This window comes from Condylostylus longicornis, unplaced genomic scaffold (genome assembly GCF_029603195.1).
Source record: "Condylostylus longicornis isolate FDR11 unplaced genomic scaffold, ASM2960319v2 ptg000110l, whole genome shotgun sequence".
Taxonomy (NCBI): Eukaryota; Metazoa; Arthropoda; class Insecta; order Diptera; family Dolichopodidae; genus Condylostylus; species Condylostylus longicornis.
The window spans coordinates 1,348,541-1,367,206 of NW_026578078.1; the positions used below are offsets into that span (position 1 = coordinate 1,348,541).

The window sequence follows — 18,666 nt, forward strand, 5'->3', positions numbered from 1 at the left end:
ATAGATATATGTATATAGAATTATAAATATTTTTAAAGAGAAGTTTTACAGTAAAACTAGGTCAAATCTTTTTTATTTAAGAAAATATTAATTTTATATAGCTTAAAATATTTATGTATAAAACAATTTACGTAAATAATACAACAAGACTCAAATATACTATAAAAATTTCCTTGATAAACAAAGTAGAGTAATTAATTTGTCTTTTTTAATAAAATTAGGTTCTTGAAAGTAGTAAACTTATAGGCACGCAACAAATATGTGTTATGAAATTCATGTTTACGAATACTTTATGCGAAAATGATTTTTCTAGATTTCTGGAAGATATGCGCTGCCTATCTCCTTAATTTTAAAAGTTTTTGCTTCCCGAAATACCATTTGTTAAAGTTTTGCCTCGAAATCATAAATACTCTTTCAATGAGCAAAAAGGGAACCGTTTAATGTCACTATAATAAAATGGTCATTAGAAATAATAACCACTATCTTGAACCCTTTTTTATTTTCTAAGTTGTTTATATATTTTAACTGACCCGGTTAACCCTTTAATTCAATGTTATATAAGGCTTCCTCTTTATTTTATTATTCTTCAGGCATCTCCAAGAAGAAAACATACATGAAGAATTAAAAGAACAATGTAACCGTTTCCTTATTGCAAGTATTTTTACAAAATTTTTTAAAAATCGTCCTATTATCATAATGCATGGGATTTTACATTTTTCACACAATTAATTATACTTGTGTGTGCGATAATTATTGTTATTTCCTTATGTTTACACACAACCGTATTTATTTACGTGTTATATAGCACTGAAACCAAATTGCTTTATAAGTACTTATTTTTATTTTAATATCAAGGTAAATGTCAGAATAAAAAGTTAATAATAATAATTATATTTGTAATGCTTATACAGAAAATATTTCTTATGTTTTCTTGTACATATTGTAACAATACTTTAGTTTGACAGATCTTTATCAAAAATCTATTTCATTGATTTCAATTGAAAGTTCCGTATATAACACGTATTCTTATTTACTTTAATATGACAATGCAAATATAAAATATTTAAATCGGAAATAAAATAATAAAACCTATATTTTAAGAAATTTTCAATTTATATACATAAAAAAAACGGAATTCTATATTAAGATTGCGTATATTTGCACGCAAAATATGCATAATTAAAAAATTATTTTATTCTTATCCCAACCCATTTTTAAATTTTTTATATTCATAATTACATAGATATGCACATATTTTAACCAAATTTTGTAATATTTTCATAGAAATCGTACAGAATTCATGCATATATTAAAAATATTTAGAATTAAGAAAAAAAATATATCACAAAATCAAAAGAAAAGAAAAAAGAATTGAATGAATGAAATTCTTTGCATAAGAATTAATTTTCCCACCATTCGAAATTCTAATATACAATATAAATATACATAATCATATATTAAGGTGTATACAAAATTACACATGCTCGTTGTATATCCATTTTACTAATAGCGTAAATTCATTTTATTCATGCCCTGAAGTTGTTTAACAATAGACCCTAATATCATAAAAATAATAATGGTAAATAAAAGTAACTATACACAAATATTATTTGATTACCTATGTAACATAGGAAAAAATCATACAATAAAATGTACCTATATGTATAAACAATATAATGAAAATAACAAGTTTTTAGAAGTTTTTCAAAAGTCTCATATACTTGGCGTTTTTAAAAATAAAAAAAAAAGTCAAATCCAAAGGTTGTCTTTCTTTTTCTTAAATAATTTATTATTCTTCTTAAATAATTTTTCTAATTGTTTTTGTTTTAATTTTGCAGTATCGTCACAGAAAACCACGATTTATTTTTTATCATCAACTTAATATAGCTAAATATCACAATAAGTACACACATACATGCATATCTTTTACATTAAAGTTTGTACATTGTGGTGTGACAAATATAAAATAAAAAAAGTTTATAACTCTTTGAATTGCTTTAAAAATTACTTAAGATAAAAAAATAAAAGGAATAAGAAATATGAAAACAAGTTTTGAAACGCGATCAACTTACTAAACCACTAGCATTTTACAACATTCAAATAATATATATATAAATAAATATAATAATATTATGTCTGTATTAGTATTAATATTGGACACGATTATGGGTAATTTTAAAGATCAAATGAACACAACAAAGTAAAACGAAGAAAAAAAGGAAATAAAAAATAAAATGGACTAAAAATTTTATTCGCGGGTGGTTTATGCTTTATTTCACGTTTTTTTTTTCAGTACTTGTATACTACATAATATAATATATGTATGTACGTGTATGTAAATTTTTCCTATATATATAGCTAGAGGATATTTTTAGTTATGTACGTGCCTTATAATGTAAGTAGTTACACGTTTCTACCGTTTATGTTTTATCTTTGGCTGTTTTTTCTTATGAGAACCAAGGAGATTGACTTTAATGTATGACTCATTATAATTTCAATCGTGTTGATAATATTAATGCAATTTAAAAAAGAGAAACAAGTTTATATTTTTATTTTATGGTGTTACTGTTATAATATGTTTTTTTTATCCCCCTCCCCATCCATCGTTTCTTAAATAAAGCATTAAAGCTTTTGATTTACTTTAAATTATGTAGTTTTATGATTAAATGAAGGTGTTTAATGTTTTTAATTTTATGAGAAATACAAATTACCAATAAATTATGCAGTTTATTTTTAAATATTCAAATTGCGAATAAATGAGTCATTTTCGTTTCATATGAATTTCTGGATTTACACTCTATTAACTTAATTTTAATTAACTTTATTTATTTGTTGAAATTTATTTTAATAATGAAACGAAATTGGGATCAGGGAAATGGTTTGTATACTAGCACATTTCTCTTTAACAAGTGAATTTATTTTTTAATAATCTTTTTCTTATGTGTAAACACATTAAATAATTTATTAAAGTTATTTTACGCAATACATAAAAATTGCATACATTTAGGATGAGAACTTAAATTTTACATCTGCCTTCTAATATAATTATTTATTTTAAGTAGTTAAAATGACTAATTATATTAGAAGGCAGAGAAATAGAAACATTCAAATAAAAGAAATTATTTCATAATATTCAGTAATTGGTTAAATTTCAAATAATTACAGTTAACATCTATATAAAATAAAGTCGAAAACAGTTGATTTCACTGGACATTTTCTCATTGTTTGCTGTTTCGCGATAGAAGACATTTGCTAATACAAATTCAGAATTATCCAACTTTTAATGCATTATAGCAGAAATAAATTTTTTTTCGAAGTACGATCAGGAAGTTGTTGAATAAAATCATAATTGTAACATTAAGAACTACATTCTTCACTACATATAGCAAAGCTAGTACTTTGAGTAAACTCTGAATCAATTGAAAAACATTTACGAAATTTTGAGAGGTATAATTTGACTTATAATTTACTTATAAGTTTTAACTCAAGAAATTATAAGGCATATGAAATATTCATAGTCAAGAAAATATTATATTAAATTATATAAATATATTGAATTGAAACTGCAGAAGAAAAAATAGCTAAGGGTATTGAAACGAAATACTAGCATAGAGTACTTATTCCAAGTATTTCGGTAAACTGTACACATCATACTAAAATAATTGACTTTTTAAAAATGATACAAAGTGCTTATAATATATACAACGTTCATCAACGTAGTTATTTAAAATTAAATTAAACATGTACATTAAACTTCGCACTTAATTTATCAAAAGTTAAATTAATTTAAATTATTTTCATATTTTATTAAAACTATGTCTATGAAATAAAAACCAATCAGCAACATGTAATAAATTATTGTTATAAAATTTTATTTAAAGTTAATTTCCTGAAATTTTAATCACAAAAGCAAAAAAAATTTAAAAGTTGAAAGTAAAATTATTTCTTAAATTATAATTGATTTTCCCAAGATATAAAGCGTATTGCACAGAAGAAATTCAATAAGATTTTCTAAAATTTAATTTTCCCAGGTTTTTCCTTTTACTGAACACGTTTTTGTCCATTGTTCAAAGAATTTGTATGTATATGTATTTTATATAAGTGAATTGTGTAACTCTTTCGATATTTTTTTTTATTAATTTTGTGTAACTTTTTCGAAAATTCATTAAAGTTATTGAAACTTTGAAGATATAAATTGATTTAGTTTAAAGAAACGTATAATCGACCCTGTTATCCTTGTATACATATAGGGTGTAAGATAATTATTATAGGTATTATTAACATTATTTAGAAATTAAATATATTTACATACAATTATGTACAGAACATTGTAATATGTTAAATTTTATTTATATAAGGCATTCCTTTTTAAATTTGCAATTAATTTTTCGAAATGACAATAAAAGTAATACAACTATATTTTTCAGAGAAAAAATAAATTTAACAACCGTCTTTCAAATAAATTTTTTCATGAAACTTATTGGCGCCCCGCTCCACCCGCCCCTTTTCTCTTAAAGTTATTGCACTTCAAAATCCTAAAAATGGCTTTTTTTGACTACTTATTGCAACTAGAACGATTTTTAAAGTTAGTGTAAACGCAGAAAAGTGTAAACGGATGCTATAACTGAGCATCAAAATGAAAAATGTTCGCTAAAATTAGCCGTTATCTAAAATGCTTTCTTTCACATTTTTGATATCATTTTTTTACAGACGATAAGTTTGTGTGTTTGAAATTTTAGCAGATTCAATTGATATTAATAAATAGTTTATTTCGTTAAAAGAAAATTTCCATTTCCATCACTTTTCTAGCTATCGCCTTTCGAAATTTTTGAAAATTTAAATTTTAGGTTCCTTATTTTTCTGAAATTCGAAATTTTTCCAAATTTCTATAAATACAAAAAGCTTACGGTGAGAGCCATGCCAAAAAATATAATTATTTATTTTACTCATATATAATAAACCCTTGAATTCGATCATTATGCTAACTACTCTTTTGTTTTTTTTATCTTATCCTTAATGTATGCAATCATTTTAAATATTTCAGTATAACTGTGAATAAAAGTAATTTAAATAATGTAATCGAATGTTTTTAGAATCAATATTTTTACTTTTTGAAGGGAAAAGTGCTACTTTACAAACCAATGGTTTAATTCAACTTTATTTTGATTAAATTTGAAATTATAAATAAATGCTTTTTCCTTCAATTAATATTGAAACGCAAAAAGTTTCTTGTTTAAAAGAGCCTATAAAATTATTTTTATATTATTTATATGTGTTGTATGTCATGTTTATGTCAAATATAACTGCGACGAATGTTAGCATGAAATTTTTAAATCATTTTTAATAATTATGAATAATTGTAGTTATTCTATTTAAATAAAATATACAAACGTACTAGTACTTTAATTTCGCAAAGTTCAAATATTTATTTTCCAAAAATATCTATACGAGTACTAAATTAAACGCGATTTAAAAATTGGAAATATGCACGTACATAGTGTGCTTTAAATTTATTTATTCCTCATAATTTATATTTTGTTTTTTGTTAGTTAAAATTTTTTGCATCTTCATCAATAAGCAACAAAAAAAAACTTAATTATTACTAAAACAAAAACATTAAAAACGCGAGCGAAATATTTAAAAAAAAAATTTCCAACTTTATATTTTTATAATTTATTTTTTTTTTTGTTTAATTCAAATGTGCCAATGTTGTGTATTTGCTATTACCTTTTTTTCAGTATTATTTCATTGTTTTGTGATATTTTTTAGAGCATGAAAGGTATTATACCAGATCAGATCAGCTCAAATCTCTTTGAGGGTTTATTTGTTTTTTTTTTTTTGTTATTTCTCTTCTTTGCATTTTTATTTTCCATAGCAACATTTTTAAAATTGTTAATATTTTTATCGTTATTACAATAGCAGTATATAGTTTCTTTTTAAATATTTAATTTTATAGAAATTTTTATGCATTGTAATAATTAATGTGTTTTGAAAAATCATTTTACAAATACATTAAGAGATTTTTAACTTAAAATAGAAATGGCTTTGAGATATATTTCAGGGGTCATGAGTATTAAAGTCATAAGCATCAAATGAATGACACCAGATAGTATACATCAAAGGTAAAGAGCGAGAACCGGCCCTTCAATATCACAAAAATTTTCATAGAAAAACTTCTTAATTTAATCGCGGTTGCTCTTGTACTTAAACTCTATTACAATTGTTTCACACAAAAATGATAATTTGTTTTCTTTTAAAAGTAGTTTAACAATTAGTAAAAGTAGTTAAACAATATATAGAAGGACCACAGTATTTCTTTTAAATGGCTTTACACGCCATTTTTTTTCAAATCTTAACTGTATTTTCTCCTGCAAAAATTAATATTCGATATTTCAATAAAACTGCCTTGATGCTTTCAATTTCCTTCAAAATAAACTTTGAAATTATTTTAGCATTCGATTAAAATGACAGACAAACAATTCAATCAAATTAAATAAACAAATATATAATTAATTATTCTAATAAAAATGCTAAAAGGTATTATATAGGCACGTCATATAAAAAAGAAAAAACAAATAAAAAAATAAAAATGGTTCAGTTTTGAAATCGTGGTTTCTTCTATGTTTGTTCATTTAACCATAGTTCAAAAAAATATTTATTTTCCATTCTCATTTTTTTTTTTGTTGTTTTGTTTTTGTTTTTTTTTTTCAACTTTTAATAATTTTTATATTTAATGCTTTGTTTGTTAATATTGAATTGTGCAATGTTTTCATACAATAACAATATTTACATATACATAGATGAAAAATTAACAAAAAAAAAAAAATCAAAAATAGAAAAATCACAAAAATGAAGAAAAAAATTCAACTCGTTTTACTGGTCGGAAATCAGATATGAAAGAAATTTTCAATTATAAGGGACTAAAAATATTAATAATAATAGTTTAATATGTACTGTAATTAAATTTAAATCCGATATTTTTCAAAAATGACATATTTAAAATTTTATGGTATAATTAAATGATTATATATTCACTCTTATTGTCATTATCATCATTTCGTGACGCATTTGTGACATAACATGTATTTTTTCATACACATTTGTTATGACAAGTCTATAAATAACATATACTTCAAAATTGAAGATGGACTATTATTGACTTCAAACTTGCTGTAAAGAAAATCAGGGATTATTTAACAAAATTTCAATTAATTAACGTAAGAGGAAGACAGGGTGGTATGTTAAAACTAAACCAAATAGTATTTTTCCTTTCGTTGATTAATTATGTACCAATAAAATTCAATACCATTAATATAACAATTTTCCAAATTTATATTAAAAGTATATGAAAAGTTTTCGAACAAAAATCCTAATTTATGACCATCAGTATGAGTGGTTGAGATATTTAATTCGATTATAAAAATATAAAATTCAATGAATTTTCGAGTCTCTTGACAAAAAATTGAGAATTATTTTGAATTTATAGAACTTTCCATTAAATTTCGGTATTAAATTATATTAAATTTTTATAACAGTATGCCAGTTTTAAATGTTGGGTCTACTACCACCAAGTAATTGTTTATTCAGAAGGCAAGAATACAATGTAATATATGTATTAACAATTTTGTATTAATTAACTTAGTTATTTAATAAATATTATATCTAGTGGCACCTAAGACTACTTTATTGTCATACTAATAATAAGAGAATTAAAATAGAAGTATATTGTTTTTATAATAAGAATTTCGAGCAGGTAGCGATATTACGAGAATACGATTTTACAATATATTCAATTATTATTTTAGTTATAACATTGACCACTTCAATAAATTGTTAATAAATTTAATTTTTTTTTATTAAAAAAAAATCTTATTGTGGAAAATTTAAATGTCAAGACCAAATTAATTAAAATTCTAGTTCGTAATTTATCCTTATTGAACTTTAAACGATTTAAAAGAATTTTTTGATTTAAATAAAAAATTTTACCAACACATATATAGCTATATATATTTACAATTAAATTTCTTGCTCATTTTTCTATATTGATAAAAACTAATGAAAATAAAACAAAAAATGATTTTCATATTATTTCACTGAAGGTATAAATTATATTTTTGTCTTCTTTCCTTTTTTCAGTATTTAATTTTTATAACTATCTTTATATTTCCCTAACCTCAATAAGTATATGTATATGTACATACCTCAAGTAATTGTTAAGTGAAATGGCCAATCTTAAAAAAATCGATTTGTAATTTCTAAAGGAGTGGCCCTCACGAGTTTTTTTTACTTGTTAATTTTGTTTTTCTCTCTTTTGTTTTTTCTAAAAGTCATCCTCCCAATATAACATAATTGCAAACAGTACAGAATAATAGCCTGCAGTTTAAGGGTAAACCTTACCTTAAAGATTAAAATTAGATAGAAAAAAAAAAATATTATGTTTGTGTCTAATGACGAAGAGGTCAACAAAAAACCAAAAGAAAAAAAAAAATTTTTGCAGGTGAAGTTTTCAAATTATAAAAGTTGAAGGATACTTTTTTTTTCTTTTCTATTATATAACAGATAAATATATATGAATTATGTATATATACATATATAATAATATTAAATGATTGAGTATGGTTGAATATAAAGCAAGTTAATAAATTAGAATTAACGAATCGTGGAATTAGAAAGCAATTTATTAGAAACGTTCTTTTAGAACTTATTTGTTGTATTTTCATTTATTTTTTTGATTTTTAATTTACTGTTATATTCTGAAATTTATTCGATAATTTAATTTTAGTTTTTTTTTTTTATAACGGTATCAATAAGAAATAAATTTATTTTTATATTATTTTTATTATATAATTTTTATACTTTTTATATTGATTCATTTTGTTCTGGTAAAACATTTATAGCAAAAAAATCCAAAATTTTATTTGTAAAATTACGTCAAAAGTACAAAAGAAATTATGGCAAAGAAAAGTTTTCAATAATACCCTATCATCCTGCGACTAAAGAATATATTATAATATAGATTAAAATTCAAAAACTACAAATAAAAGACCGACAATTATAGAGCAAGTTTTTATAAAACTATAAAACTTCTTAAGAATTCGACGAAATCACATCATCGGAGACTATTAAAAAAATTTCTAAATTAAGAATCTGCAAACTTACTTCACACACATTCTCATTTCATTCACAATTCCTCTAAAGTGTTTTCATTATTATTTTATTAAATAGCGATCTTATAAATATTTTTCTGTTAAGGAAATAAAGTTTTAAAATGTATTTTATTTGTTAAATCATCATCCTGTCACTTAAATCAAATGATTATTCAATTTTTATAATATTTTTAATTTGAATTACTTTTTATAAAACATTATGAATTTTAACAGTTATAATTATTAATTTAATAAAATAAAATTTAATTTCCGATTAATTAAGAAATTAATTTTTAATTTTGAATGAAATAATTTAGTTTTCTAGAATACGCCTATGACATATGCAATGCAATTAAATTAAAACATAAATTTCCGGTTTTAAGCCGAAAATATAAAACTTCATTAATTTTTTTTTGTTATAAAAATCAAAATTATAACGAAATATTCATTATAGATGCCTAAAGTTGTAACTTCAAAATAAACAGAAACAATTATCACTAAAAGCATTATAGGTGATTTCTATATCAGGATATTAAAATTTATATTTCCGGTGAATGATAACAGTTTTTATTCTTCTTCGATATTTTCTCGTACCGCCATTTATTTATATATATGCTTGCTTGTATGGCCTTGAATTTTTTTATTTATACCTATTAAGGTAATCAACGATTATAATTGTTAATTGTTATTATTGTTAATGTATGCATTATAAAAGAGTGCTTTTTTAAGTGAATCCATCAAAATCATCACCCAATTTAAGAGGGTTCTTTTTATTGTTGATATGTTTATTTCATATATTTATATATATTTTTGTAATTAGTTTTTTTTTACATGTTAATATTATAACAAAGGTTAAATTTGTGATATGAGAGTAATTCGGGTCATTCATGTTTAATAAATTTTTAATTTATAGAAAAAATAAACCACATTATGCTGATTTAGTTAAAAAATCTCATTTTGTATAAATTACGTAATGTTATAAAAAAAAGGTTACGATATCTTTTTCAATTATTTTTTCTCCTAAAGACAAGCCAAATACTTAATATTTTAACACATTGTAGCTATATCAAAAAATATTTTATAATATTGGAACAGGATTATTGATTTTATTGAGCTTCTAATAAGGTAAGAAGATAAGAAATGTGGTCTTATCGAAAATTAATGGCATATATAGTAAAAACCAATTGATTATTATTCTTGCAAGCGTAATATTTCCAAAAATATTCCTTTAAATTTACTCCTAATTATATGCATTAAAAGTTGTTTATATTAATATAGTGTCAAAAGAACTTATTTTTCATATTTTTTAAATTGTATAATTAAATTTGCTATATTACGAACCAACATTTCTGGTTGGATCGATTTTCCAGTTTTTCCATTTTATAAAGTAATAGAAATTTCAATTCCTTAAGAGTTTCAATTTTGTATTCAAGTGTAAGTAATTTTATTCTTATATACCAGTCAACTTTCGGCCTGACTAAAATTTTGTTAGCTTATTATTTTCGTCATTCCAAATTCAATATTAACTTTTAATCGCAAATAAAAAAAAATAATAATCAAAATTTAATTTATTTACACAAAAAAAAAACTCTCTTAATTTTTTACGTTTATAGGTACAAATTGACTTATACAAATCTAAACCTTACACATATGATTTTTAATGCTTCAATAATAAATTTTTTTTTATTATTTAAGTAACCGAAACAAAAACAAAAATAAGTAGAAAAAATAAAAAACTTTATGACCTCTTCGGTTAAAAAATTATTCACCTAAGAAACACCTTAATCGCAAAAAAACTATTAGAAGCAGAAAAAAAAAGAAAACATATTACTATACTTTACTTTTTTAAACTAAACCTCAGAGCAAGGTGAAATCAATTATAGATTTACGGTAATTTCGCGGTTTATCATATACGTATTTAAAAATAAAAACCAAAAAAAAAATAATTTAATCGTGCTCCAACTGTGAAGAGTCTAATTATTTACGAGTACATCACTTAACATTGTGATTATACCTGTCTACATACATTTATAAATATGCATATATATATTGCGTGTATTATCGACGTTTTTAACCAACACAAGTCCACATACATACATTTTATATATGATATAGCCACAGTAATAACGCAAAATTTTATTAATACATATACAAATTCATTTTATATGTTATAATGTCAATAATAATTTGAAATTATTTGTTAGGATAAAATTAAATTGCCTTATCAAATACATTTTGATGATCTTTTACGGTTATGGTTTGAGACAAAGATTAAACTAATTAAATTTTATAAAAGTTAAATTATTAAAACCAAAGTTAACCTGTTAATGAAAATTTTACGCTAACAAAATATTAATTTGATATTTTTTTAAATATAATTGTATAGAGGTCACAATTTTGATTTATTAACATTATATTTGTTCACTTCCATCACAATATATGTATATATACAAACATACATATGTAATTATAAATCTTATGGTGTTCTTAATAAAAGCATTTTGTGCTGTCTTGTTGTTTCTAGAGCACAATATTATTATATTTGCTACTCTAGAATTTATAAATTAAATTTTAAAATATGATCTACAGTATCATTTTTAAGTACATGTACATAAATTAAATCTTAATTCCTGTTCGAATTAAAAATACAAACAAAACCTTGAATAATAAATTTTAAAAATTAAAAACAATTAAGTAATATTATTTAAAAAATATGAATAAAATAAATAAATATTATAGTTGATGTTCATAAATTGTGTACTTTGTATAAATTTTAAGGAAATATTTTAAATATGAAGAGTATATAACTAGTAATGCACATACATACTTATGCATGTTTAAGAATTAGAGAATTATATATTTGTGCTCCATTAAACTACTTTAAAATTTCTTTAAACAGCTGATTCAATAAATACAGGAATAAGTAGATTTTTAATTGAATTAAGTGATGAATTTTTAATTACTTTTTTTGTATACGTTATCATAATTGTTTTAATAATTAATTTTTGACAACAAATCATGTTCTTCACTCATCAGTATAATTAAAACAGCTATCGAATTCTTAATTTTTTATATGAAAACCAATAGGATTCAAGCGGTTTACAATTTTTATAAGTTTTGCTGTTTGAATTTCTTAATAAGATTATTTTAACAGAAAATTAATTATTTACTTACTTTAATCAATTATTTACTTTTAATTATAACTTTTGCAGTAATTTCTACATGAGAGTACTTACTCAGGTCTTCATTTGAATTATTAGTACGTTCTTTAATATAATTAATGGGAAATATGTTTTTTTTGGGCGGAAATCGATTTTTTTATTTTAAATATAATTGATGTAGTAGTAATTAAATTATTAGTGAAGAGTTAAAATTACGATTATGAAAAAAGCGACCACAAATTTGTCAACTGATTTCTCTGAATTTTTTCAAATAGTCACCTGTTTGTAAAAATTTCACACATAACCGATTTCAGCATTGTGTACGACTCTGTTTTTAATAAAATAAAACTTGAATATACGATCATTAAGAAATTCAATTTTAACTTATTGTAAAAATGTTTGAAAACTTAAGAGAATAGGAAAATAGTTTTCCTCATAGAAATAATAGTTTCTCTCTATCTAAATATAAGAGTAACTGTTATTTTTAATATTATGTGTAATAGTTAATAAAGCAATATGAAATATTTTTATAAAAACGCATATTTTTATGTTCACAGTATTTTGCTTAAAATCTCAAAGCTGAAATTATCGCGCGAATTCATTAATGACATTTAAGGTTGTTTTCAATTACTTTTATTTTTATTAAACACATAAATTAAACTGAAACTAAAATTATATCTCTTATATTCTTTTCATTTCAGAATTTGCTTTGAAAATAATAAACAAGGAATATGAAGTAATAAAATTAAATTGAGCATTTGATACTGTTTTCCATCACACCATTCTTTTGCAAACTAAAAGGGTAAGTCAATTTGATATAAAACAAACATATAAGAGTACGTTAAGCTAAAATATTAGCAGTTAGCGTGTACAATATAATGATAAAAACTAGATTTGTAGAATTTGAATTAGAATTTAATTTGAAACTGATTAGAGAAATTTTAACGGCTTAATGCAACCTAACAAATAATACAAATACGCCATTTTTCTATACTAATCCAAAACGTTTTTGTTTTAACAATTCGATTGTTGAAAACAAAATTGTAATCGCATACATCAATTTAACATCAAAGTTGAAATTATTAAAACTTTATTGTTGAAATTATAGAGAAAATTTTAATAAATTTTAGATTGAATTTACTGAAATCCAGTTTTAATTTTATGGAAATTTAATTACGAATAACAAAGGTTTGAAATCAAATAATTTTTTTTTCTTCTTCACTACAGTCAACTTAAAAATCAATTTATTACAAGCCATATCATAAGAGTTCCAAAATTTTTCATTAATTTTGATTGTATACATATATAAAAATAATTTTTATAAAAATAGCGCATATTCGTCAACCATTAATCAAAATTTTATTCAACAGTCACAATTTATTCTTTTGTGATGAAATTAATTAAAAAGTAATTTTCATTTCCATAAAGTTTTCTATTCCATATTTAATAATTTATTTGAATAAATTCATTTGTCAAATTTGTCTTTTTTTAAATATATCATTCAATATTAAGATAATGGTATTTTTGGGTAATCTTCTGGCATTCAAGGTTTTCCAATTAAAAAATAAATTAGATTTTTGCTCGATTATATATAGGTATCCTCTGATTCTTTTCTTAAATATTGTATGAGAAAATATCAAATAGTATCGGATTTTTGATTGAAATTGTAATCGTGTTGAATATTCCAGGGATCCAAAAGTAATCATATTAAAATATAATTTTTCTATTTTATCTGTGTAATACCAAAAATAGGCCTTAATTTGGACATACATATGTATGTATGTTAAGCTCATTATTTCATTGGTGGACTTAGCAATTATTAGGCATCACATTATTCGTAGCGTTACAACATTCCGTTTGGTCTAAAAAAAATAACGTAAAAACTAAGGAATTCAACTTACTCATCAGAAAATTCAACAATTTTTAAAAACAGGCAAGCCGTTGTTCTCTGATTTTTTTTTACTTTATTACTCTACCATATTACACATTGTATAGTTTATTAAATTGCCCTATCACCTATTGTAGAACATCTTTAATATCAAAATAATATTCTTATTTATAAAAAGTTCATTACACTCACAATAGGGAAAAATAAAACTTAAATTACATTATTATTTTTTGATTCTATTTTTAAAATTAATTTAGCGAGAAAAAATTCTTATTGTCATTTTTTCAACACGTTGAAGTTCACAATCAATCAAATTGTAATTGTAAAAGCTATTCATACTCATTTACTTACGATATTATCGAGATTAAGGAAAATTCAGAAATTTATAAATTTTGTATTACGATAAATAAGTCATTTTAGTTCGTATATGCCTTTTAATTATTTACATTTATGCTTTGATTGAAAGATTGTTGAAATAAAGTTTTCCAAAATTTTTGAATAGATTTTGTAACATTCTTGAGTAAATAATGAAATAAAATGGAAAGAAAAGCTCGAAAAGACTTCCAATTGAATTTGAAAATAATTTTGTAAAACTCAACTAATTTAAAAAAAAATCCTTATGACACACCTATTTTGTTTCCAGATTTCTTCTTTTTTAATGTTTAGTATAATAATGTAGACCTGAAAGACTTAATTTAATTGTTTACAAATTACAGACAGACTTAATTTAATTATTTACGTTATTACTACAACAACACTTTCTATTCAAGTTTATTTAGTATCATTATCATACTGTAGAGTTATAATTATTGTATACCACTTTAAAATGTATAATAAAACTTTTTCATTTAAATATTAATTTTTAAATTAAATTACTCAAAAATAAATGCTTGCGTTAGCAATTTTTTAATTTTTATCTCGTATATGTATGTATACATAATTATGTATGTATGTATGGAAATAAAAATTAAAAAAATGAAAAAAGTTCAAAATATGAATTACACGCATTTAAATTATTCTGTTTGTTTAATTATTTTTTTTTTTTTCATTTAATAACCATAAAATCTTAGATCACCATATACCATACGATTTAGTTAGATCATAATACTTAAACACATACACCCATATATAAATATATGAGATGATTATTTTCTTAAATTGCCTTCAATAATATTCAGATTAAGAAATTAAGATAAAAGAAAATGTTAATAAATATTTAATTATTAATATACTTAGGTAAATAATGAAATTTTATTTTTCAAGTTTTGTCTCTTGTTTTTTAAATTTTTGTGTAAACATTATGAAAAGTTTTTAGAAAATTTTCAAAAACAAAATTTAATTAATTTTTTAAACACACAAAAAAATTGTACTTTTTGCAAACATTTTTATAACGATCATATAATATGTATGTAGATAACATCAAAAACAAGGATCATAAATTTTATTGTATTTACGTACAAGTATTATACGAGTAATAGATTATGCAAAATAGACAGGGTAGTACAATATTACCTATTACCTTATTTAATTTGCGAATTAGATTTTTGTTGAGGAAATTTTTTTTTTACAAGATTATTTATTAAAATTTAAAATATTAATTTAAAAATTATAAATTTTAAGTGAAGTTATTAAATTCAGATTGTAAACGTTTTTTAATTTTAAATTTTTAGTATCGATTATATTACAGAATTGCCATATTGGCAAAAATATTATCTTTCATTTTTCATATACGATTATCATAACAATCCAAATATAAAATAATTTTTATGCCTTTTTAAATACGATTCAAATTTTATTCAAAATAATAATTTTATAATTTAATTTTCAAATTATCAAGCTGATTATCAATTGAAATTATTTATGTATGTATATTTGTTTTAATGTGAGGTAATAATGAATTTGCAAATGATATATTTCATAAAAATCCCCAATCAATGAGGAACAATATTAATTTTTAGTACACATATACTTTTAATTTATATATTTTTAGCAATGCAGGTAATGCTATATACAATAATGCCGTCAAACCGTCTTAAATTGCTGTCTATTTTACTTATTTTTAAAAAAATTTGGAATTTTTGCTAATTTTTCATATTTGAACATTTATTTGATTATTAAGTGTATATATATATATACACTTATATATATACACTTAATATATATATAGATATCTATATACTTTCACTTACCAGGCAGTACTGTTGCGTTAATTGTTGTCACAATTAACAAAAACAATATTTTGTGTATATATGATATATTTATGTGTATATAACCATTGCAACCTTATAGATATAAGAAATAATAGAAAGGATAAACAAGACATCATTAACTTTTACTATTTATCACCATTATTAAATAATTTTTATTCGCTATATTTATCTTCACAAATTACGGATTTAATAATACATTATATAAAATTGTGTATGTGGAATTTATAACTATTATTAAGTATATGATCATAACAAAAATTATGACATTAGAAAAACAATATGTATGCAAGGTAATTCAGGCATACCCAATTTAGTCACAATTATTGTCACATTTTTAAAAATATAATAAACACGTTTTTAATATACGTTAAAGTTTTGAAGATTTATTTTCCAAATAATAGCGAAGATAAAAGTTGAAAATTCATAAATTATACAGTTTATTTTTTTTTACGATATACATATAAAAAGAAAACACAGTTATATTGAATCAAAAATTACAGTTGAATTTTTGGTTTTCTATGATTTTTGGATGAAAATATTTACCATCCTTTACTTTCCGAACGTTATATCCATTAAAGGCCTTTTTTGACAATTCATTGATTTGGAGCTACCAGCATTGAAATTCCGGAATTTAAAAAAAATAGCAATTTGCTTGTTCTACAATGAACAGTGTTGGCAAACGCACAAAACGGTTGTTCAATTTAACTGTTATCTTAAACTGTTTTTTTTTTTTTAAATCATTTTACTCTTGAAGGTAAACTGCAAAAACTGAAGTTTTTTTAATGCAGTAATAATTTATTGCATAAATGTGTATAACTTTAGTATTAATAAGAAAAATTTAAATAAAAGAGTTTTTACTTATTCAAGGGACATGTGCGGGTTTGGAAATCATTAGTCTAATCCGAATTCGTTTTTTTTTTACTTTTTTTTGTTTTAAACCTTATTTTCTGCCACAAAAAATTAATTATGTATATAAAAATTCATATTTTAGCTTACGTAAATTTTGAAATTAGTGAAAAGCATAAAATGTTTTTATTATTACAATTTTAATAGTACTTTTCTGACATAACATTCACCTTATTTTTGAATTGTCATATTCTTTACAAAGTTTTGGATGTGTGTTTTAATATACATAGATTACCATCTATTTTAAAATAAGAAAACAGTTAAAATAATTTTCGAGTCAATTTCATATTTTTGTTTTTCATTTACTATTTTATTTACAGAAATTTTTATAGTATATAGGTATAATATGTTAAAAAATTTTTAACTCTATAACTTATCGAAATAGTAAACAAATATAAGACTTCAAAAACGAGACTTTAAGACTAACTCTTTCCTTCATAAAAATTTCTTATTGGGTAAATGATGAAGATCTTAAATTTTAAATATTTTGCTATGGAATTTCTAAAGTGAAAATGTTTTTAAAATTTTATCGGTGAACAACTGAAATCACTAAAAATATTATTTCAATAATGACTAAACCTATTGCACTATTAAACTAAGAAGCAATTTTGCTAACACTAAAAAGGCAGCAAATTTCACTACTTACCAACAATCTTTTATTTTTTTCATAAAATCTTTCTTTAGTTTTGCCAAATTTTGGTTTTACGAAAATTTCTTTTACCTCTTAAAAAAACACCTTTTTGTTAATATTAAAAGAGAAACAATCAATATTTTTTTATTAATCACGTATAGGAAAAAAATGTTATTTTCTTAATATATTATGTACAAAAAAAAAAAGTTAAATGTTAGCTGTCATGCAAAAAAACATTTATTTAAAGCAAACAAATTTTAAACACACTTTCAAGACAACCTTGACTTTTCATACAGACACCATATTTATATAGTACAAATTTAATATTATTTACGCCAATAGAAATTTGTGTAGTATAAATATTTGATTTTATAGCAGACTTCAAATTATAAAATATAAAAGTTTTTTTTTTCAATAAATAAAAAACAAAAAATATTTTTCAAAATTGGTTTATTTTTGAAGTGATTTTATTTTGTTGTCATGCTGATTTCTGGTTCATTTTTGTTTTGTAAATTCTTTAAATGGTTTTTAAAAAATTTTCACAATTAAATTTCAGTCAAAATTCTGTTATACAATTTATTCTTGGAAAATAAAATAATTTGTAGCGTGCAATATGAAATTTAATTGCTTGGATAATTTTTTGATTTTTTTATTTTTTTCTTCTAAAATTTATAGTTGCAAAATAAAGTTTAGGTTGGATGCATGGTCAAGTTGTTATGGCGTC

General features: G+C 22.1%; 1 protein-coding gene across 7 annotated transcripts in view; it reads left to right on the forward strand.

The window, feature by feature from the left end:
* LOC129614489 (GATA zinc finger domain-containing protein 14-like) overlaps positions 1–18,666 on the forward strand; it is a 66,100-nt gene that overhangs the window by 30,512 nt on the left and 16,922 nt on the right. For all 7 annotated transcript variants that reach the window (XM_055529096.1, XM_055529100.1, XM_055529093.1 and 4 more), the window contains one exon: positions 13,009–13,109. The gene's annotated coding sequence lies outside the window, so the exon portion shown is untranslated. The remainder of the gene's footprint in view (positions 1–13,008; positions 13,110–18,666) is intronic.